Here is a 25,692-nt window from a genome sequence, read left to right on the forward strand (position 1 = left end):
AACCAGGGATATTATAGAAGCATTGGTTAATGAGCCTGTAGATCCTAAGCTTCCTGCCTTTGGCACTTATGAGGAAGCAAAAGCTAGAATTGAGCTTGAAATCAAGCTACCCCAGGCTATAAGCAAAGGCAAGAGGAAAATAGCCAAGTTGAAAACTACAACTGGCCCTCTTATGCTTACAGAAGGAAAAGGAGAAGATGAAGAAGAAGAAGAAGAAGAAGAAGGTAAAGAAAAAGAAGAACATGAATCTGAAGAGGAACCACCAAAGAAGAAAGGAAAGGCAATTATTACCAAACCTAAAAAGCAGCTAACTACAGTATTCTCCAGAAGAACTAGACAAGGCAGGCAAGAAACTGTACTTGTCAAGCCTCCACTCACATTTGAGGAAAGGTTAAAACAATTAAGGATTGGAGCAGGTATCAGCAATTTCAAAGCTCTCAAATATGAAACCCGGACTCCTGCAAAACAAAAGGAGATTGAAGACCTGGTGATGGAGAAACTAGGAACTTGGAAATTTTCTCCTGATCAATTTGCATCACAAATTCCTGCAGTACTTCTAGACAAAATAAGTCAGATGGGAGAACACGGTACAAACAGTCAAAGATATATTTGAGCAGAAACTGAAGGAACTAGTACCCAGTCTGATAGAGGCAGAAGTCAAGAAGGCAATAAAAGATCATGAAGGGAGAATGAATAAAAGATTCAATACATGTCTTATATTATTAAAGGACATTGAATCAGTAATCAAAAATGCTACAAATGTTTGGAGTGATGCATATCATCTAAGGAAACCATCAGTTGATCCTGTTGAAATCAAGGATGATGATAGCAGTGACAACGATGATATTGATAGCTCTCCAGCCATCACAGTTACACCAGGAGAGCTGCATGCACTCATGGAAGAAAAGGAGGAAGAAGCACATGAGGAAGAAAAAGATGAAGAGGATCCAGTTAAAATTGCAACAGAAGTCATTGCATCCCTTCCTCACTCTCCACCAAAAACTGATACATCCACTATGGAGACAGCTTCTGCAAGTGAGATTGTGAACACAATTGCTACATCAATTGCTCAATCTTCACCAGCCTCCTCCCAGCTCCAAGTATCTGCAACAGAAGTGCCAAGCACTTTATCCACCGAGCTGATTGTCACTTCTTCAGCTATCGAGTTAGCATCCTCAACTCCTTCATCATCAGTGAGTGTACCAATAAGTTCCACAATTTTGTTTTCATCAGTTCCAGTAAGTTCTACAGTTTTGTTTTCATCAGCATTATCTATACCCACTTCAACTCCAATCAGTTCAAACACTACTATGGGTAATCTACCGAGTATGACACCATTTTTGGGAAGTGTTTCAGTTTTTGATCCGGTTAATACTTCTATTGGCATTACAACCTTGCATCCTATCCCAATTTTTACTCCTAGCCCTTCTATCTCCACTATTGTGTCTATTCCTAAGGTCAAACTAGTCATCACAGAAGTAAAACAAAAGCATCCATTAAACTTCTGATCACTGGAAAAGAAATTGATGAGGATATTGACCTAAACACAGAGATAGTGATACCAAAGATTGACTTTGACACTGCTACCATTGAAGAGATGAGGTTAGCTAGTCAACTCATAGAGATGAAAGCTACGCAGAAGCAGTTAAGGTCTGAAAGGGATAAGGAATATATAATAATTAAGGATGCCAAGGATATAATTACAAATGCTATAGGTGTTGAAGTAGATTCTACTCAACACATTTTGATTCAGTTAGAAGAGGCCATACAGAAATTTAATGAAGATTCTTCCGGATAGGAAAAACTAATTATGAAAGCTGAAAGAAAATTTGATAACAAGGTGCTAGAGCATATTGCTCAATAGATTACAATAAAGCAAGTTGAATTGTCCACACTTTTGGGAAATTTTGAAAATTCTTTTAATAATACAGCATCACTTTTTGCTAAACTTTGTGATGTTCCAAGTTTTACTCAAGGAATAAAGGATAAACTAAATAAGATTGACATTGATATGCAATCAAGTGCAGCTAAGCTAAAGATGGACTCCTCCTCCGCAATCTCTCATCACACCAAAATCAAATATCTGGCAAATGTGCAGGCAAAACTTCTAAGAGAGGAAGCAAGGATCCAGTCTACATTAATAGACATTCAGAATATGATCCTTCCTATCATGGATACAATGCAAAAACATATTGCTCAGTGCAAAACATTGATCCAAGATCAGAACTTCTCAGTGGCTGATCACATGATTCAATTATCAGCAGAAGTTCAAATTGCTCTCTCCACCTGTCGAATTTTGCAGCAGACTTGGGATAGTACTTTTGCCACCATTCTTAAGGTACATCAAGATTTTTTATCTCACTTTGGTGTAGTCATATAAACTGTATCTATGTAGTCCTTTGGCATTATTGTCAAAAAGGGGGAGAGATTTTGCATAATAAATAAGGAGAGTTATCAAAGGGGGAGTTAGCACTCAAAAGAGTTAGCATGTGTACATAAGTATCTTTGTATATACATTATAAGTCATCAAGAAGATATATATAAATGTATATGCAGCAGTTCTACAAAGATCAATTTTGAAAAACCAAAATTCAGTGAGTCAAGTTATGTACATATGTTTTGGCTTATAAGTGTTTTGTCACTAATGCCAAAGGGGGAGATTGTTGGCATTGTATTATATTTTTCATTAGTAACAACACTTATCTATCTCTGTATGATTACCGAGCTCATCACTCAGTCTACAGTGTATATCGAGCATTCAGTGGTTACCTTGTACATTCACCGAGTTTCGCAGTTTACACCAAGCTTCGTAGTTCACACCAAGCTTCATAGTTTACACCGAGCTTCACAGTGTCTATCGAGTCATTAGTTTGTATGATAGAAGCCGGTGTTTACCAAGTGATGGAAGTGTAGTGTTTACCGAGTGAAATCAAGGTAAACGAAGGATTCAATTTTTACTAAGTGACACTATATCTACCGAGTCTCCAATGGTTACCGAGTTCCAAGCTACGTTGTGTGGTTAGTATGGACCGAGCTTCTACTTCTACCAAGTGCATGACAATGCCGAGTAATGCAGTGGATGCCGAGTATCAGAAGGTCACCAAGTCAGCTTGAAGAACCCGAGTTTTTTACTGTTTGGCCGACTCAATAATATTTTGTTCACTTGTGTTTTGGCCGACCTTGCAATTGTAATTATTGGAATGATATATATATATATATATATAATGTATTATATCATTTGCAATAGATATATGAAAAATGCATGAGAGTTGGAAGATAGACATGTAATGTTTTGAAGTGTAAGTGCGAATCAGCAGCAGAGCAAAATATTCAGCAAGGTCAACAAGGAACAGTAAAGATTCATCAGTCACAAGAGGTGATCTATACTTCAAGGATCTAATCAGCAATCAAGTTTGTAAGTAGATCCATTATTTCATCCTAACAGGTGAATCAATTTTGTAGATCTTTTAACAAGGTAGACTTAACAGTCTTTGTATAAATCTCCTAACAGAGTGCATACTTCAGTGTATGTTTGTAAATCCTCTAACAAGGTGGACCTAGCAGTCATTTATGCTCCTAACAGGACAGATCACCAGAAGTGGTCAATGTAAGCCTTAACAGGCCAACTTTATACTGCAGTATTGAAGTTTTGTGGGTATCATCCCCACCCCAATTTTACTTTCTATTTGGAAGGTTTCTGGGTTACCAAAATCTCTGTGCACATGTGTTATGAATACTTGATCTTTCATATGGAGTAGATTAGATGAATGAATGGTGAATAGTATATATGATTAAAGTGTTGAATTGTTTTAAAAGTTTTGAAGTTACTAATTCACCCCTCCTCTCTCAGTAACTTGTCATATCTTGAATATTTCCAACACAAACCTACAAGAAATTGTTAGTATTATGATATTATAGGTTGTTAAAGCATGTAGCTTTGGTCTGACAATAACTGTGATTGGGATATATATACATATGTATATATGTATACTAGTACATGATACACATATATATATAAAAGCAGTATATAAAACTTTGCATATGATCGGTACAGTTTTAACTGATGAACATATATATATACCATTTGAGATCTCATCTTAGACATGACCGAAACTTATTATGATTCCTTTGATTTAAGATCCTTACCGATCTTTATATCGGGCTACATATGAATCAAGTTCATTATGATCTATTATGCATATTTAAGACTTGTGTTAATTCTAATTAAATCGGGAATGGTTAACTAACATCGAATCGGTTTAATGATCAATGGTCATGTCTTCATTCGAAGACATGCACATTCACCCTTACACCTCTCCATGTTATATTTATATCCAATTTGCTCGACATAACAAGACATCGAAATCAATTAATGAAAGCACATCAAAGGATTGATTTACATTTCAAGTTCAAGAATATTTTATTGTCTCTGTTATTTTTGTACTAGCATATACAAATTCTGGAGAAAATCTATTCTTTGACATCAGTGTTCATACCTGCAATCAAAAGTTGTGCATCAGTTAACCTCAAATTTTAAATCTAGTAAGAAACTTTACATAGGTAAACTAAGGCGGTAATGTACTCCTCAATGAAGGTCTACCAATTACATGCGTATTTGAAGCTAATTATGAGCCTTATCAATGTTATCCTAGTTGGCAATTTGGCTAAGAGGATGTATGAGGATGATATATCTAGAGTTGTCCTTTATAGTAACATATACTTACTATGAAGAAGGCAAAACGCACTATGAAGTTTTGGATACTTGGACTTCAAAAATTGTCTAAGTATTATTCAAAAAAGCAGTGAATAGTTGAGGTATTTGCTTTAGCGTGGTTTTCTGGGAGCACTTGAGGCTATGCACAGTTAAGGGAAGCTAGTACTAGATATATAGAGCATGTGGTTAAAAGCACTAAAGAAGATTCGTTGTACAGACAGAGATATAGATGTTTTTCCATATACAGGGTATGATGGGAAAAACAGAGCAGATGACAAAGTAAAGGCATTTTGGTTAAGGAGTTATTTTGGTTTACCAAAACAATGACTTAACAAGGTTGGGACGACATCCTAGATGTTAACCCTCATTTATCAAAAAGTTATTTCAAGTTTTGAGAAACATGCAAGGAATTAAAGGCCGACTGGTTAAGCAATTTAATATAAAGGAAGACACATTTATTTGTAATTAAGTGTGGCATTGTATTGTAATGATACAATGTTTTGAATGCGCGCTTTGGATGATCAATATTGATGCGAACCTGATGATAGTACAATACAATACAATACATGATCAGTTTTGTAAAGAGAACTACTTTGGACAAATCAAATATTGAAGATATTAGCATTGTGAAAGGGTTTTTTGTATTTATATCTTTTGTATACAAATTCTAATATTGTATATGCATGTTTGAGTAGTGGGCTCAGCTTGCTACTTGTAATACCAACTCTTAACAGGGTTAAGACTTCTAACAAGGATAAATACACTATACGGATGTAATAGACTCCTAATAGGATCAATATCTTTCACAAGATACTTTCGATTAGTGGATCATTTGTGGGTACCATCCCCACCAGTGTTTTCCCTTGGCCAAGGTTTCCCTAGTTAACAAATAATGGTGTTATGAGTTGCATTGTGTTATTGTTATGTTTACTTTTCAATTTGATCATATATGCAAGTTTAAAAAATTGTTAATGATATCCATAGTTGGGCAAATGTTTGTGGAATACTGATTCACACCCCCTCTCTCTCTCTCAGTATTCCCTATTTCTAACAATCCCATGAATATTTAAAATTTTGTAATTTTAAAAAATTTCACGTTTTTAATAGTTATCCCTTCAATGATGATCTCCCAAAAAGTCCATCCTAAAAAGACATTCCCCCATCCCCTCCCACCCCTTCCCATCCCCATCCTCGTCCCAAAAACTTGTGGAATATAGATATCCGTCCAGCTATGGACTTTTTAGCTCTCCCAAATCCTCAATTTTTTTGTTCTCTTTATAAGATAGAACAAGCCATTATCAGGGGTTGCTTTCTTTGTTGGCCAATCCCTTGTAAATTAGTACCCATTTGTAGGCTGAATGTAGGGCTTTTCAGAGTGATATTATTACATCCAAAGGGTTGCGTTGAGCTTCAACATTGAAGAACAGAGCCGACTGAGACTAAATCGATATTGAGAGTGTTGTAGACTACATTGTGGTTGAGTTTCAGCATTGCCGTAAAGGTCTGAGATAGTTATGAGTGTATTGTTTTTGACAAGGAGCTGCAATAAATTTGGGCAGTATATTGGGTCCAAGACAGCTTTGAAACTTCATGTGGTATGTGTATTTGTTATCCCTGTATGAGAAGCACTAAGCATATCATATATAATTTCTGATTTGGATTAATGAATATTGGAATTTGAAATCAGTTCTCTGATATATATAGTAAATTTGAATATTGCCCTATTTATTGCTATAAAGGAGATAGGTTGTTATCTATGTGATTGTACTTGTGTTGGAACTATTAACTCATGGGGTCTTGTTGTTCGTTAATAATATAAATAAACCATCTATACATCTACACATTGCATTTGCAAACCAACTCTTCGACAAAATTACAGTCACTTGGCAAGAGGGAATAAACTAAGAAAAAATCATTGTCTACAGCAAAGTTCCCAGACTCAAACACGGTCGTGATTCGGCAAGGGTAACTCAACTTATGAACCAACTCAGACTCAACTGTGACTCAATTGTGACTCGGTAAAGAGACAAAACCCTTGAAAGATTTACCCTTACCTTCACACTTTTGCTATCACATATTGAAACCGGTAGGGCTAACCTGGCTTGCCATACCAGACCCAACAAGTCTGACTTGACTCGCAGAGAACCTTGGATCTATGGTCTACAGGGAAGTCCATTACAACTTCTCTCATAGAAAGCAATGCATTAACAAGGGTTTGCGCATCAAACTTCTCTTGTAGAGAAGAATGCATTAACAAGGGATTTCATGTCAAACTTCTATTGCAAAGAACACATTACAAGGGCTTTTGCCTCCAATTTCCCCGTCACCGAGTAAAATGCATTATAGCACATAAAAGATCATCTGAAAATTGGGACTCCATCTCAACAGAGGCAGCAATCTCCTAGCTTTGATTATTACAATATCAGAAAATTTGCTCCAATGTTTGACCAAACAATGAGCTTTAGAGGCTACACTACTATTTGAGCTTGTTGATCCTCTGCAAAGGGTGTGGCACTATCCCTCTGTCACACAAGCTCCCTCTATATCTCATTTCTTCTTGTTCGAAGAAACAAATCACAATGACGAACTGTATAGGTTCTTCCTCCAAAATGGTGTTATGTGTCACCAATTCAGTCCCACGGCAGCAAGTAGTGCCCCCATGTTCATTTCTACAACCTGTATGACTTTGCTTGTAATCTCTCATCATCTTGTTACTTCTCAATCTGTCTTAAGTATCTTTGTATTCCCTATATTTCTTGACAATCCATCGATAGATCTTTCGCCATCACAAAATTATAGTGCAGGCAGAGAGTCAAAAATTCAAACACCGGCACATCTGATATCCTCGTAGATATGAATGCCAAACATGAAGGCATAGACAAGCATGTCAAGATCTTACCCATTAAAAAAATTGAAGCTTTTTCAGAGTGTCTACCCTCCAATCTCTTCAACTTTACATTCTCATAAGAATCCCTCATTTCTTGTATCCTTTAAATTGTCAATTTTCCTATTCTGATTTGGATCTTTACTAGACCCACTATGATACCATGTTAAGTTTTGGGAACCAAAATAGCATACAACAATATACAAAAACTCACAAAAGCATAAGAAAAGATGACAAAAAATTATCCTAGGAAAACCCTCCACTTGAGGGTGACAACCCCAGCCCATAAAATATAGATCCTTTTATTGAATGCCAAAACAAATAAAGAGATCACCAACTTCTAATTGTTAACACTTAATAATCCAACGATCAGCCTTACACAAAGTTTGATTGTAACAAGCTATTTTTACATAACAATTTAAGTATAAATAAACGATACAATACTTTTCATAATCACATGGAAGACAGTTATAACAACATATTCAAATGAAAGAGATCAATGATTATAATAGATTAACTGAATCCTAATCAATTAAAAAGAGAGTAACTACTTAACACTATTAACCGTCTAAGCATATTTTTAATATAACTTAGAAGAACATAAAAGTAAAATACTCATTAAAAAAAATAACATGAATGCAGGTCATATCTTTGTCTTGTACAAATCTTGGCATCTGGTGGAGAAGAGAAGCATTGTCAAGGGCTTAACCTCCCAAAAGTGGACCTTTAAGTATCCCCACACAATCTCACCTAAAAAAATCCCTCCCTGCCCAAGATTAGGCATGTGATACCTCTGTCTTGCCACTAAGCATCCTAGTGTTAGAGTTACTCATAGCCAGCTAGGCTATGAATACCTTTCATTAACCTATCCTTCCGATTGTAAGTTGTCTATACCTCTAGTGATCATAGCAGAAATCATGAGCCACTAATCCGACCCTAGCCAGGGATTTACATGGACACTATGTGCCTGAACACCCATCGCCCAACTTGACAACAAGAATAGTGCCATTTGATCACCATGAGCTGACTTAGTCTATATATATATATATATATATATATATATATATACTTGATTAAGTTAATCAACTGTTTTTGTTTCCGAATTCTTTCTCTTATCTTGTAGGTATAACCCACTGCTCATTTGTTATCAATCCACACTCTTCATCTCGACCTTGCTAATCAACCTTGATGAATCCCAATGCGGCTATCTATATCCTTGAATAATCTGTGTTTATCAAATCAAAACTGTTTGCCTATCCTAGGCTTATAATAGACAATTATAAAAGATGATCATGGAAATTTTCATAACAGTTTTTTGACTCTTTGAGTGTGCCTTCTCTTATCTCAAAGGCATATGGATGATGCTCCTGTATAATGGTTGCATAGAATTGGAAATCTTTTCAATTTAATTTAAGGTCTGAAAGGAATAATCATAACAGTTACAATGGATAGCTCAACGCCCTTTTTGCATTTACATAAACAATTCAGACTTATGAAATCAATACATCCAATTCAGACCTAGTCCATCTAAGATTTCCCTTTAGATTTCAAGCTAGGATTTATGAGCCTTATTATAAAAAAATAAAAATGGAAGGTTAAGTGCAGAAAGAATGCACGACCTAGCTTTGTAATGCAGGGGTATTATTACCCTCAACTGCTGGTAAGATCCGGAAGTGTCTAGCACAATGCCTTAACTCTGGAATATTAGTCCTTTAGTAGAGGTAGGTATGATGACAACCTCCAGTGAGAAATTGCAGGTAGGAAATATAATCCTCAAAATGGATAATCACAGTTATGAAACAATTCAACAGTATAAATGCTGATCACAATTCTGAGCCCACAACACTTATGAATGCAATTACTGGTATGAAACAATGGCAAAGTGGATTCAATCGCAGGTGAGAATTAACAGCACTATGGATGCCAATTGCAGATGACAATGGAATCATAGTTAGCAATTAAGAATGAAATCACCGATAAGGAGTGTGTTTGTTGGTTAGAATGCAATCACAAATATAGAGTTTGGCTCGCTGTTTCATACAGATGCTCAGTTACGAGCAAGAAGAAGAAAGTTGGCTATAAAATGAGTTATGTTCAAGAGCCATCAAAAGCTCTGATAATACATAAGGCTAATTCAAGAACATCAAATAGGCTGCTGGAAATTATAAAGGCCCAATTCAGAATTAAAAAAGAATATGTTCACTGAAAAATATATAAAGGGCCAGTGGCACAAAATAATAAAATTATAACATTGCCCAAAGGTGGAATCATAAATTGCTCTCAATGTATTAATATGAGGATACCATCTGGTATCCTCCTCTACTCGTATATGCATATACACATATACGTGAAGAGCACACAATTATACTGAGAGGGAGGGTGACTCAGTATAATAACAACTTTTGCAATTTTAAACTTTAATCCAAACAATTAACTTCAAATTCTAAAATGAAAAATTATGCACATGAACACAATAACACAATGTTTTATGTGGAAACCCAATGTGGGAGAAAACCACAACAATAAATGTTTTTATATAAACCTTGTTCTTTCACATTGTATTGTAGACTTCGACCTACTTGAGGCTCTAACCTCTATGTTTATGAGCACCAACTCACTGGAAGCTCCAACTCCCACACTTAACAGGTTCTGATCTACAAGAAGCTCCAACTCCCTCTGATATCTTTGTGAGCACAGACCCACTGCACTCGAACTGCTCTTCCACCTTGATAATGTTGCTTACTCAACTGATGATGGATCCAATTACTTCAGGATCATTTTAGTTTCTTATAATCTTTTCTTAAATACTTTAACTCACACTTTCTTTAATTGATATTTATATCAGATAATAAATCTACATATAACTATATTTATTCAACTCTTCTCAAAATTCCTTCACTCTTATATTTATTTCTCATTTGCTCTATGCTAAAGATATGTTGTGCATATTCTTCCTCGGCATCTTTTATTTATTCATTAATACTCACACACTCTAATTTTATTCTCATATATATATCAGATTGAAAATCTGAATATATATAACATTCTTTTATTCACTCTCCTTTTCTTCTTTCACCACTCAGAACTTATATTCTGCTCATCTCTTACAACTGACTCCTTATTACATCTTCTACACCTCTGCTTCTTTCTTTTCAAATAACTCATTTCATCTTTATCTATATTTTATTAGTGACTTTTCAATGAGTCATGTCTTTCTTAGACAATCTTAATCAAGTATTTATTATATTTTATTTAAAGACTGATTATACCGTTCTCTATTAATATAATAATAAATATGTTTGACTGCACCCACCATGTGCTTATAAATTATTATCACTGTGCTTGATACTCCCTTTCAAACTTCACGACATATTATTGCTTGCCCAATTTGCTGGAAACTATAAAGGTTTTCTTGATGACACAGGCTGTTTATTGATTGAATACAATATGGAATAAAATATGGATTCCAACTGAAGTCAGCAGTATGTCGATATAAAATACTATCACATATATACTGTTAGTGCCACTCTCATTTTGGCCAACATCCTTTCTACTATGTTCATATATTATGTCTTCCTTCTTTTAACTTAATCGTGCCTTTCATTTATTTTATCATTGTTTGAATACTGTCTATATGTTTTCTATTAAAAAATCTTCAGATGTTCATTGCTAAATGATAACAGAGATGCATCTGCAGTAGTATTTGTTCAATGTTTTCAAACTTCACGACACCCTATCACTACTTAATTATTTCTGACTTAGTTTGGCATGCGTATGAAATAAAGTCTGATTTTCTATCCGGAGTCTCCCTTCTTTTCAAACACCGATGGCCTTTGTCTCATGATTTGGCATTGATAATTTCAGAAACTATTAGACCTTGAGGCCTTCCAGTGGCAACAGACATGCAATATCTCAAGCTAACATGTCTTGACCATTCACTGCTTTTGAGTTCTTCTCAACTCAAAGTTGCATACCATTTTGATCTGCATCCTCTTTGTGTGATGTTATTGATGCATACTTTATCGGGTATTCAAAATACTCATCATAACACTGCTACCCATTATCACCAGCTCATTTTTTTGGATTTCTAGAACTTAGTGGCTTCTATGTATAATTATCTTCACTTGTTACTTTCCATACCTTCATGTGTACATGGCTTATCTTCATTTGTTATTTTCCATACCTAATGCAAACACTTCATCCCTCCTATTATTTTCCATAATCATTTGCTGCTAAATGAATGATGATAGATATATGATGCAAATCTGTTGTTTGCATTCTCTTTAATTCCTTAAGCTACCAATTCTGGTTCTGATGCTGATGTGTGGATGTGTGGATTTTTTTGGGGGGTGATTTTGGATGCATTCGGGTACATCCATACATAAGTGTGTGTGTGTGTGTGTGTGTAACAAACGGTTTTTCATAACAAAAACAAAGACAATTTATAAAGAGTTTTTACCAACAAATTATTGAACAAATAACTGAATTCCTTTTCGTAGAACATTAACTGTTTTAACTAACAATGATTAACTAAAATAATCATGTTCAATTGAGATAATTATATCAATGATCAACTGAAATAACTAGAATAACGATTAACTGAAATAACTATATCAATAATCAACTGAAATAACTATATCAATAATCAACTGAAATAACTAGAACAATGATTAAGTGAAATAACTATAACTATAATAACAATTAACTATCTTTTTCTAGATACAAGTAAAGTAAATGCTTACCATGGAAAGAAGAAAAAGAAAACATACAAGTATTATCCGGTGGGTCTTTAGTTGGTTGTGCAAGCCCTGGCTTTCGGTAAGACGAGAAGCATTGACTTAGGCTTAACCTCCCAACTTCGGACCATACTTATCTCCTCACAATCTATTGAATTAGAAAGGCCCTCCCTACCCCGAGATCAGGCTTGGGATACTAGAAGTCCAGCCACCTGAGCATACTGGTGTTTAGAATGTCCGCACAGTTATAGACGGACATGTATGCATAACTAGCACGACTGACATCAAGTGATCATAGATGGCAAACATGTCTTTAAACGACCTTGGCCAACCGCTCGACTTGACAATAGGAAACAATAATAAAGACAAGCATGAGCTATTAATAAAATGATTTTAGTTTTTATTTGATCATATCTGACTTTTATTTCTATGTCATTGCAGATTTCGTCTCACCTCTTCACCTTTTCCATGGCTATACAGCTGATGAGTCCTAGGTGCCCGAATCTTAGAGCAATTGGCTCTGTCCGTTGATTCTCAACTGATTCATGATTAATATATATATTCCAACTTATCACAATCTGTGATTTGAATATGTTTTTAAAGATTTGCAAAAAATATTGTTTAACTCTAATCTCCAATGGCACAATAAATCATGATTTCATAATGTGGTTACTTGGCTTTTAAGTGCCATAAACAAATCTAATTTAGAGAAGCTCTATCCTATGATATCAAACAAGATATTTTTCATCATGATATGAGTTGTAGCTTGCTGCTATGTAATTTGGTTTTACTATAACAATTGATCAAGAAAAATCATATTGCAATGTTGGATTTGGATATCCACATAACTTGGATTAATCTAAAAATGGAGTCTTGCTGGACGCTCAATCAGCCTCACTTTTGCTTGCAAAGATCTTGAATGCGAATCCTAGTATGAGATTGCTCATGATTTCTGGCAGAATAATTGTGCACTTAAGAAATCATAGGAAGGAAAATGCAATGGTTATAACTTGATAACAGCAGTGATATCGGAGCTAAGAAAAATGTAGTCGGTAATATGCAAGAAGGCGGTGATGAACACAGAAGTCGTATGTATAAACAAGGAAATTGGGTGATGTAAAAAAAAAATAATGCTGCCTTCCATCTCCCTCGACTTCAAAATATAAAGAGGTATTATGTCTTTTTGGCTTCCAAGAAGCTGTAACATAAAAGGAATGTATTGGCTCTTGGATGCCAAATAAATGTGCCAAGGGTTCAATTGGTTTCAAACAAGAAAAAGAATAAAAGGATGGAAGAAGATTTGAAGGTTATAAATCGAAAAATATTATGATTTATATATATCTACGTACACGTAGATATATTAATGAGGTGGCATCAGTTTATTATTATGAAAATAATATTATGGTGTCACTTTATATTTATATTTATGTGTACGTACATAGGTATATATTAAAATAATATGGTGAAAGATCGTTCAAAGTCCTTTGAGGTACATATTATATTTTAATTATTTTATACTTTAAATTATTTATTTAATAGCTCATATGGGTCCTCCAGTTGTATCCTGAAGTTCAAGTCACTAGGTCCTTACCAAAGCAATTTAAGGTCATACCTATCAATCCTGATGACTGTATTACGCTAGTATCCCATTCCATTGATCTCCTTTACCAATGCTTTCCCCCCTTCATCTTCTCTTGCAATCACTTGTGAAATACTTCCACAATAATAACAAGTTCCATAATAATTTTCATATGAATATTTAAAAGAATTTAATTATCAACCATAATTCCAAAATCAAGCAACTGCTAAACATCACATTCAAATAATGGATAACAACCATCTTCATTAACAGTTAATACAATGAATATAAATAATTACCTACTCCACATGATTATGAAAGAAGAATCCGTTCAATCTAATGGCTATGAGAAAATTTAAAATTAGGTCCAAATTTGGGATGTAACAACATACATACATACATATATATATGTAAAGTTGTCAACTATAATTTGACAATGTATGCGAATAAATACAAGAAATACTAAATATATAAAAATAAACCATTCATTGAATCATTATCATAATCAAATTGAAATAACAGTAATGTCTAATTAGTAAATCACTCAAGTTCAAGATTCCAATGCAATTCAAATTACAAAATCAAAACATAGTTCATGGTTTGATGTTGATCAATCAAGAGTCAAGGCTCAAGATTCACAAATCACATTCAGTCATTCAGAATCATAAGGATTCTCAAAAAAATACACATTATCATCATCTCCTCCTACTACAACACTTGCAAATTCATTTGAACCATGCATGGTTCCAATTGTGCTAGATGCACATGCTATGATGTTATTGTAATGTCCCCACTAATCAAGTTAGTTAGGGACAAGCAATACCTGCAAAATAAATGTTAGAAACACAATAATAATAAAACTATGTTATTCTACCCTCTAAGTTAAAACCAATCTTAAGGACGTCTCCAAATCGAGCTTCATAACTCATAGCTACTTCATCGTCATCCCGAGAGTGCACCCCTTAAGATTCTTCTTGGATGGGCATCCTCTATCCAAGGCCAACAATATATGCATATGTTTGACAACATCAGAATATTATGGCAGCATGGAGAATTCTCAGTCATGGTGGTCGATTCAAGGTGTTAATACCTTGCTACCCTCATGCTTCGAGTCTTATAATTCTCCTAATAGATTAATGTACTTGATTTCAATGCTTATTTTTCCATGCATGGGATTGATTACTGCTAATGTGCATAGAATTATTTATAATTAAATGACATATAATAACTATCACCATATATTTAAATTATATAATCTTATTTGATAATGATAATACTATTACTATGCATTACTAATAGTACTATTATGAAATATCCACATATATAATTGATAAACATTTTAACCTTGAACATACTTACCAACTTACCTTAGCCTTTGGCAACATGGGTCTCCTCGAATCCTCTGCCTTCTCTATAAGTCTGTGGTTCGAGTGGCATGTACACTGGAATTATTCTCCAAGTATGTACACCCTTGAACTCCTCAACTCCCATCGGTTTGCTAGCTCGGAATTATCGTTGATCGGTGGTGAATGGGCCCGAACTCCAATTCAGTGTTTCTGCCTAGGATTCGCATCTTTCCATAGCATACATTCCGCTATCTCTCCTTAAATACATGTGTCAATCTTTCTATTATGTTCGTGTGTTATACTCCTTAAAACATATCCTATTTTCCATTGGTTGACGTGGCTTTATACCTTATATTTTATGGGGCATGACCATTCATAATAGTCACTTCAATTTTGCGATGCCTAGTTTTCCTTTGTATTTGTATTGCTAATGATATTAATGAGTTTATCATTTAATTTTATCATCATAACTTATTATTATCAATCTTGTCCATTTGGCATCAATATGTTATTGAAAATTACATATTATAATATTTTGTTTGACATTATTAATTTCTTTGATTTATATATATTGATAGATTGATAATAATATTAATATCATAATGATTGTATTTGAAAACTTTATTCACTAATAAGTCTTTATTTTCTAATCCATATAATATTGTTTATTTGTTTTGATTATAATTATTGCTCAATTAACTTAGTATATTTAATAATTATTTTAATATGTTTTTTGTTATTTAATTACAATTAGATTCTATTTTTTGAGGGGATATTACAGTTATCAACATCATCATCCGTCATCACAATAAGATCCTAAAGTGTTGCATCCAAGTCTGCAAAATCAGGGCCTACATCCTAAAGCTTGGTTGACCTTTCCTTGTATCCATCCTCCGTACGTGACAAAAGACGCAAGTTGGTATGTATATAAACCAAGTCCTCAACTTTCTTTGAGCCGAACCTGTTGCGCTTCACTAAATGGATATAGGAGTATGTACTCCAATTCCGTTCAGCAAAAGAACTTGCAACCTAAATAATGTTCTTAAAAATTTAAACTTTTAAAATTAAACATACAAATGAAATGCAAATTAGAGAATGTTAAACACTAAAGTGTACAATACAATTGCTAAATAAATAAATAAATGAAAACTTACTTGTGAGAGGATCTTGATTGCAAGAGGTGGTAGATGCTTGAATGGTTGACCATACATGTACCACCACATGATAGCTCCCATGTCATTTTGGTCCTCTATTGCATATAGAGTAAGTTTTGATCCTAAAGAAAATAAGGAAATTTTTTGCCTCACCTTTTTCTGTATTTTATCATCTGGGAAGAGTCTTGCAAATGCAGTGTAGCACCCAGTAGCAACTTCTTCATCCGCATATGGTGCAATTCTATCCGGCATAGCAAGTATTTCCTGGCTATAGTACCTTGGAGATAAGGCATATGCAAGGAGATGCAATGGAGTAGTAATCCTCTCCCAACGATGATGAATGATATCCTCCAACTTTTTGCACAAGGCTTATAATTCTGTGGGGGTAGTCTTATGTGCTTGTATGGAAAGCTTTACCTTTTCTACAATGGTGTCCATGCCATCGTGCACATCCCCCAAGCAAGGTGCATCTGTATCGGCAAAGCCTAGCATAGTCATGATAGGCTTGGTGAAATCCAATACAAATTGCACACAAGCCCACCAATGCTCATCAAAGATCATACCCCTGACCTTCAAGGCTCTCTCTGAATTTGAAGCCTTCCATATAGCCCACTGGTTACAAATAACCATTTGGCCCAATGTTGATTTCACCTTGAGGAGTCGTTTGAGAACAATAGTATGAGATGCAAATCTAGTCTACACAACCTATAATAAAGTTGACAATATGACATCAAATACAAAGTGAAGTTATAAACAAGAAATTTGATATTGAACATGAATATAAAACTTATTTAAAATAAATAATTAAATGAAACTAAATAATTACAATTTTAAATCTACCTTCAACAACTCCAACTTAGAGAATGATCTGAATATACATTGTGACATGTGGTGGTTTGTCACAAACATTTGTATCTCCTCTCCCTTTTGGTATATTTGCTTCACCCAATCTATTTGGGTGCCAATTTGTTGCATGACCAAGTTGAGAAAGTGTACAGTGCATGGTGTCCAAAAAATATGGTCATATCGAGACTCAACCAAAGCACCTACACCCCTACAATTCGTGGCATTATCTGTGACCACCTGGACCACATTCTCACTACCCACCATCTCCATTGCCTCAATGAGAATTCTAGAATGAATTGTGAATCCTTAACTTGTCCTTCACAATCAATAGCCCTCAAAAGCATTGCCCCTTTGGGGGACATTGCAATCACATTTATCAATAGTCAATTTCTTGTGTCTTTCCATCCATCAAATACAATAGTTATGCCGGAAGTTTTCCAAGATGTCTTAATTGGTTGAAGAGCTTCGTCTATAGAAATCTTTTCTTTTTGCAAAAGAGTAGTATGCACCTTTTCATACCCAGGGCTAATGTAATCAGTTGGTGCTCTAACCATTTCCTTCCAATATGGTGATCTTACCAAATTGCAAGGAAGACCATTGGCATAAAGGCAACGTGCAATTGCTTCATCAGCAATCTCTCTTGCCTCCATTTTGAATGCTTGATCCAACGGACCTCTTTTGCGGGTAATAACTTATACTTCTCATCCTCCTTTCCCACTTCCATGAATGAATGTTTGGAGGATGCAACATGATCAGTGGGCACATTCACTTTGCTCTTTGGAGATGAAGGTTTGTACAAACTTGTTTTTTATTTGCTCAATAAACGCTCAATGGCCTCTTGTTCTTTTATGAATTCGGCTAATTGTGCATCGCTCAATCTTTTTCCATCTTTACTTCCCTTGCACAATGTTATTTCTTTACCAATAGGGCTCATAAAATGAGCTTTGACCCAAAAATATGAGTTGTTGAATGATTTACTATGACATATATTGCATCTCCAAATGTATGACCCACCTCCAGAAACCTGTGATGATCTTGTGGTGTGTCTCCATAATGGAGATGCCACATCAATATTGAAGTTATCACTTTGTTCTTGCCTTGCTACTAAACTTTGACTATCAGTAGTGGCCATTCTTGCACAATAGAAACTATGAATCTAATAAGAAAATAGAAAAAATTAACTTAGAAATGTTTTAAAAAACTTACTCCTTCATTTCTTTACAATATGTATATATCTTTAAAAAATTCTTCTAAAACTTGAAAAATTCATGAACTAAAAAAAATCACTAAAAAAGCTCATGAAATGGATAGAATGCTTACCTTAGATGCTTAATTGTCCTTTGTGGAAGCTCAATAGACACCCTACAAATGATCCTCTTCAAAACTAATGACCTTGCTTTCAGAATGCCACAATGGAGACCAAAAGAGAAGAGAGCCCAGCTGCAAACAAAATGGGAAGAATGAGCAGTGAATGGCCTCTTTTAGGGCCATTTTAGGGTTGTGAGCCCAATAGGAGGAAAAAAACAAAAAAAAAAAAAATTTAAATCACATGTTTTTTAAGTCACTTAAGTGACTAGATGCTGAAAATAAGCGCATGCTCACGAGATGTGCCCGGATGCTCTCTGTAGCACCCCGCGCGCATCCGCAGGAGATAACGGTGCTTCCTTACAGCACCCACCACGCCTCCTCCCGCATCCATGCACCAGTCTGCATCCGCATCTGCATCCACACCCCCCTCCAAGCTAGACACATCGATAACTTAGTTAATTCTTTGTGAAACTATTACAGCTGCACAGCACCTTTGATGTTATATGTTTCTTGCATACTTGTATGATGGTTGTTTAGTTTAGTATATTAATATAATTAATGTCTTCAATTTACTGCAACCTTCACTCTTTTTATATCTTTGTCCACTAGTCTAGGTATTTGACTTTGTGATTTGTCCAATGCTCTGGATATTTGAACTGTCATAAAGTTCCAAACATTGCCTGCTTGTTATTCTGTCACTACTTTGTCAATGTTACTGTTTGTGTTTCATATATGTATCTCTTGATTGGTTGTCTTTATAGGCTTCATCACTAATGGCTTTATGATATTTTTCTCTTTATATTGCTAGTCTTAAGTTTGAAATCTTTATATATGCTACTGTTTTGTTGTATCCTTCTTACATCAGCTGATTCATTAGTCACTCCTCTGAAAATAGCAAACGGTGATACTTATGATTTCCACAATTAATCAATTCCTTATATTTGACTTTAATGACAATACCTTTGACATTGATGATGGGTAGTATACTAACACTCTTGTCAATGCTTGTGAAAACAATATTTCCATCAATCTCCTTGATTATCTTTGACATCAATGACAAACTTCCATCAATACATATATGTACGTAATATTCTAAATATGTGTACTTGTGTATACATCATATTTTGAATAAGCATATACATTCATGTACATTATATTTGAATTTGCACATATATACGTATATATGTATGTACATGTACAAGTACATATCATTATATTAAGACATGTCAGTGATAATAGGAACCTCTGATATCATCCCAAATTATAAATGTAACAATTTGTTCTTAGCTTGACTATTTTATAATCTTATTAGGTGCGTTGCCCAGTTGGTTAACCTTTGCTTGCCTACTCTAGTTTTCCCTTGACCAAGGTGGCTTAGTACCCATACCTGTAAGCTCAATGATAGGTGGTGCCCTCATGCCCTTTCCTTTTCTAGCAATGTTTTCCCACTTCGTCGCAATCCTACATAAGAAGTTTATCAAGGTAATAACATATTTCCAAATCATTTAATCAAATCATATAATCATATTAGCTAATCCACTTGCCATTCATATAACATCATAACAAAAACCATTACTTCAATTTCTAAAGAACATAACGATTAACCAACTCGTCAATTTCACATGAAACCATAATGAACAACTAACACTTCATTTTCACATGAAATCAACGATAAATAACCATTTAGACAAACAACTAAATTTCGTTTGAAGTCTCAACGGCTACAATGTCTATAACAAACATTTTAATTTAAGCAAAGATTTGGGATGTGACATTGATCACTTTGGATTCTCACAGAGAATATATTCAAATTAAAATGAGTCAACGCATAAATCTTTTGTTCCCAAATCATGTATTGAAATGATGTACTCGAAGAAATGACTCACTTATTATAGTAGAAAACTATTCTCTAGATGCAAGAATAACACAACTTCATACAAAAGGTCACCGTCAATTCTCAAAATGATAGTCCACTTGTAATACTAAACAAAAAAAAAGCAATAGCCTATATAACCCAAAAGAATGAATACGCTTCCTTTTGAATACCAAAAGTCATCATCATTACCCAACATGAATTGACGGCAGTTACAAAGAATAGACAAATTGAAACCTCTAGTGATGACATGTTCACGCAAATTGGAAATGGAAACTCATAAGACAAGAGCCCCAATTCTACAGTGAATCTATGATTAAAGACACTTATATGAAACTTCATTAATGCTAAACAATGGAGGTGTTTGCTAAAAAAATTGTAAGCCATCATAACCACAGCTTACCAAATGAGAACTTTAGGCAATGCTGTAGTGAGATAAATCTCTCCTCTCAGAAAATGGGGAGGCTCCCTGCTTACCATAGGTGGCTACAACAAAGACCTAACTAGAATTAACAAAAAAGTGGTTTACTAAATCAATTCCACTTTTTTCAAGAATGATTTTATATTACCAACTACTACTTGCAATTAAATAAAAGGAATCTATTGCTCTGGTAATACCAGTGGCTTGAGTATTGACATAAGAATAACCTTAAGACAGCAATTATATCATAACTTGTGTGGTTGATAGTAAGAACCCAAAGTCTCCTACAAGCAACCTTCTTGAAATAAAAGAGTGAACAACTAACAAAGCTCAAAGTCTTTGTTCAACTATCCAAATATGAAATATAATATACTAAGAAATCAAACTAGATCAATCCTAGTACTTGCAACCACTAACAAACCAGATTAATCTCGTTTAGGAAAGAACAGAGTCTTCCAAAAATAGCATCAAACACTCAAATGCTTCTAAAGAGAGAAGTAACAAAGATGAATAAATCAACGTAACATAAGAGACAATAAGAGATAATGATCAATTCCAAGTATCTCAACACAAAGTTTGGGAAAAGATTTCTTTTTTATTCAATTATGTGATTTGCAACAAGAAATACAAAGCCTTCTAATCACAAGCCCAACCTTCTCCTATAAAGAAAAACAATGATTATTTACAAAGAACTCTCCTTTATATAGGAAAAATGAAGAGAGAAAGGTGGAGGAAAAGTGAAACAACCTCAACCACCCATACTTATCCTAACTAACTACTTTGACTTTTTTCAAAGTTGCATGCTTAATGCGATTACAACTAAACTACATGAGCTGATTATAAAGGTACATGTTGTCCTGTATTTACAACATGAATGCGCTTTACATGTAGTCTTCCTACAACTATTCTACTTTAAGCATATGAAAAATTGAAATTTTCATAGCGTCACAACAATCATTGCAAATTTTTGTAGTACTTTCCACACAACCTCAGCATCGGGCTCACCAATGTACTTAGCAACCATTACGATCCTTCAATACGTGTTGGTTGCCTCTGAAATCTCCTTGACAGGAACCTCATTTGTACTTTGTAGTTTATCTAATGAACACTCCCAACTTGCAAATCTATTCATTACGCTAAGATTGAAATCATCCCATTCAAGCTGTAAGCAAATTGTTTCAATGAACTCTATAAGAATGTCCTCTTCTTTACTAAGTTTATCATTCTAAGTGATATCTCCACATGACAGCTTCTTGGAACACTCACTGATCATGTGTTTTTGCTCATCAATCTTCATTATTGTTGCCTCTGCATCCTTCATGAGTTGCAAAACTTGTTCTTTGTTTATCATCAAATGCTTATAATCATGATACATCTCAACAGATGAGATGACTTCATAAGCACATAAACGCTACAAGTCAAGCTCCATCATACTCTTCCAGGCACTAATATCACCATCTAACAACTGTAATTGTTGTTTAAGTGATCCTTGAATATCACTTAATTGAGCAATAGCTTCCTTACCTTTCCTCAGCATTCTATAAATATCACGAATAAGTTGATAACCTTGTGATTCAATGTTGGTTGCCCATTCATCTACGACATGTGTCTTCTGCTTCGCTCTTTTTGTGCATACAACTGAACAAGTTCACTACCCACAGAGGACCTCTTCATTTCTTCAATGATTCCCAACAAACATACATTCTCCTCTTTGAGTTTCATTTTCTTTTCCAACAGTTCATCATTCTTTTGAGAAAGAAAGTTAACTGCCTCATGTGCATCATGTTGATAACTCGGCCTTGTTTGTTTACCAAGTTCAACCCTTGTCATTCTGTAATCAGCAGGCCACATGTCTTCAATAGATTTCTCCACAAGTGGTTCATCGACTTCAGCATACTTGATGTGATTTTTGTCAACCACTACTCAAGAAATTGTTTAGCTTTCTTATTCTTTGAAAGCCTTGGTTTTCTCACTTGACTGTCAGATTCATCAAGTGGGATTTCTTCTTTCTTCCTTTTTTTGTGTGATAGTGCTCAACCATGGAGGAAGGATGAAAGAAGATGCATTCACTAAAGAAGCAGTTACCATAGTTAACTATGGATTACCTTGCATAACAGTGGTAACTATAGTTGGTGTCTCAGTTTGAATGGTCGTAAGAGGAGGATTGCTATGTGTGACCTCAGTCATCAATTGCTCAAGCTAAGCTGAAGTCGCATCAAGCAATGTTGTAGACCAAACAATGGCAGAAGAAATCGACAAGGAATTGGCATCAAAAGCATTCTCAAAATCATACTCATCTCCTCGTGTTTATAGTGCGGGTGCAACTGAGGACACAGGCCACGTCGGTGTAATAGTCACAGATTCTTCAAAAGATGGATGATCAATGAACAATGCATCCATAGCAACACCTAAAGGCGAATCATGGGATTCATCTGATACTAGAGCCAAATTCGGAAGAGAAGTTCCAACGAGAACCTCAAGTGGACATGAAACAAGAGGTGATGACTACTTTGATTTCCTTGCTTCATCATCACTTGAGTCAATTTGAATTGATTGAGATTCAATCCCTTTTACTTCAAGTACTCTTGAATCCTTTCCTCCTTTGATAGACAACTTGGGAAAACTTTGAACAGGAGGTTCAAATGTAGACAAGGTTGTGCCATCTTTACCTTTACCTTTTATTTTTGATCTTAAACTAATTGGACCAACAGGATCAAAGTCTTTGCCAGGCTTTATTTTGATGCATTTGAGATCCCTTCTCTTCATCCATGTGTTGGTATTAGCAAGAATAGACTAGAATCTATCCCAGATAGATGTATTTTCTTTGCATGACCATGTGGTAAGAAGAATGGGTAACTTCTCCACATCATGCTGAAAATAATCAAGATCTAGGATTTGATCGTCATCTTCAAATCTAAGAGGGATTGATGCCAAGTTGAAATCTAAAATCTGCTTCACAGTCAACCGAGTCTAATCCATGTGCCATATATCCACCTCGGTACATAAATCAGTCCAAAGATCTTCTAGACGATGTATGTGCAAGAACTGCTTCCTCATCTTGTCATGCAATCCTCTCCAACCAAAACAACTCCTGGTCGCAAACTTTTTTAGTGTGCTCCTTTGGAGTTTAAACTCCATGTTCTTTTCTTTAGGCATAGTGTCTATTGAGTAACCTCCAAACTTCAATGGGTTTTGAGATGAGATCCCCCTCTAGGCAGTGCAAATTAGATTGATAAGCCTATACTTCCATAAGTTGCCTTGCCAACTCCATGAGTATGATTTTCTCGGTAGAGTACCTTGGCAATGCATATGGCTCTCCCTTGAAGCATCCAACTTGCAAATATGTGAAGTTGGGAAACTGTAAAATCATACAACCATACTCATTTACCTTGTTCCATGCTTCATCGGGTAGTTGCCTATTAGGAAGTTTTTTATCAAATAAGCACATAAAATTGCCCAAAAAAGGCATCCTGAACCCTTCTGAAGTGTATCGGACTTTGCTTTAAGGGAAGCTACTCATAGTACTCCCACACATGAGCTATAGACTTGTCATGTTTTGTTGATAGACCAGAAAAGGTGCCCTGAGCAGCAGCAATGTATACCATATAGGAGTTTATGTTGAACACACTAGTAGATAATATGTTCACCAATTGCTCAGATATTAAGTCACTCACCAATTCAGCCAAAAACACATTCTTTTTTTATCATATTATGAGTGAGATGTACTTATACATCGAGGGTTCGAAGATGTTTGAATCCTTGAGCCCTACCAAGTGACTGAGAAGCGTGAGGAGATCATTAATTTCTTCCTTGAAATCACATCGATGTACTCTCTTGACTGACCATCTGACAAGATTTGGCCTCTCGGTAATCAACTAGTTGTCATTTACAAACTTGGCACAATAAGAAGTATCCTCATTCCACCACTCCATAGCCTTCTTCCTCATGATATTTGTAACAACTGGAGTGTAAGTAACATGAAATATATGATCAATAGTCTCAGGATTGAGACTAATGATAGTATCACCATCCTAGTCTTCGATGGTTCATGAGGCTGCATCAAAGTGTCTCGCACATGTAAGGATGAATTCTGGTTCACCAACTGCCTAGGGGGAAGTGGACAAAAAATAAATATGATTCCACTTGATCCATGTCATATTTTCAGCAGCCGCAACATCAACTCTTGCAAGGAAATCTTCAATGTTCATGTGAGAAATATCAATATCTCGTACTTCATCATAGCATGATGTTACATGTGATGAAGGGATGGAGTTGTGATATTGATAATATTGATACTCCATCTTCTTTTTGTCTTTTCCCTTTGCTGGAGTAGGTTCTCTTGATATTGCAAAATGGTACGCCTACACAACTATTACATGAAAATCCCATAAAATGAGAACATCTTCATGTGAAGGATTCATACCAAAATTTTGACAAATTTTGGACAAGGTATGGATGGGGAAAATGGATTGAAGGAATAAGGATAGAAAACGAACAAATGGGTCAAGCTCAAAATGGCTAAAATATGAGTAAAATAGTCTAGAAAATGGGTTTTTTGGAGTGAATTACATATGCAGCTAGCAAGCTTGGAATTAAGTGAGCAAGGGGAAAAATGAATTACACATTGAGCATCTCATGTTTTAACAAGTGCAAAATGTGAAACTCTATCCGGTAAGCATGTGGAAAAGACTTCAACCATAGGGCAGCCATATGAGGGCACATGAAATGCATAATGGTGAGGTTTTAACTTGCATTCACATGTAATAGAAAAACAAACTTATCTTTCTTTTAACAACAGGATTTTACACCCAACTGCATATGCAAGGAAGAT

At 35.0% G+C, this 25,692-nt stretch overlaps 1 protein-coding gene across 10 annotated transcripts in view; it reads right to left on the reverse strand.

Moving 5' to 3' along the window:
* The window catches only part of LOC149546340 (uncharacterized), a 199,069-nt gene that overhangs the window by 56,127 nt on the left and 117,250 nt on the right, over window positions 1–25,692 (reverse strand). For 2 of the 10 annotated variants that reach the window (XR_016353698.1, XR_016353699.1), the window contains exon 6: window positions 19,955–20,028. The exons of the other annotated variants lie outside the window; for them this stretch is intronic. The gene's annotated coding sequence lies outside the window, so the exon portion shown is untranslated. The remainder of the gene's footprint in view (window positions 1–19,954; window positions 20,029–25,692) is intronic. 10 annotated transcript variants of the gene reach the window in all.

Source organism: Cupressus sempervirens, chromosome 7 (assembly GCF_028749045.1).
Source record: "Cupressus sempervirens isolate cs-2001-9-10 chromosome 7, ASM2874904v1, whole genome shotgun sequence".
In the NCBI taxonomy this organism is placed as follows: Eukaryota; Viridiplantae; Streptophyta; class Pinopsida; order Cupressales; family Cupressaceae; genus Cupressus; species Cupressus sempervirens.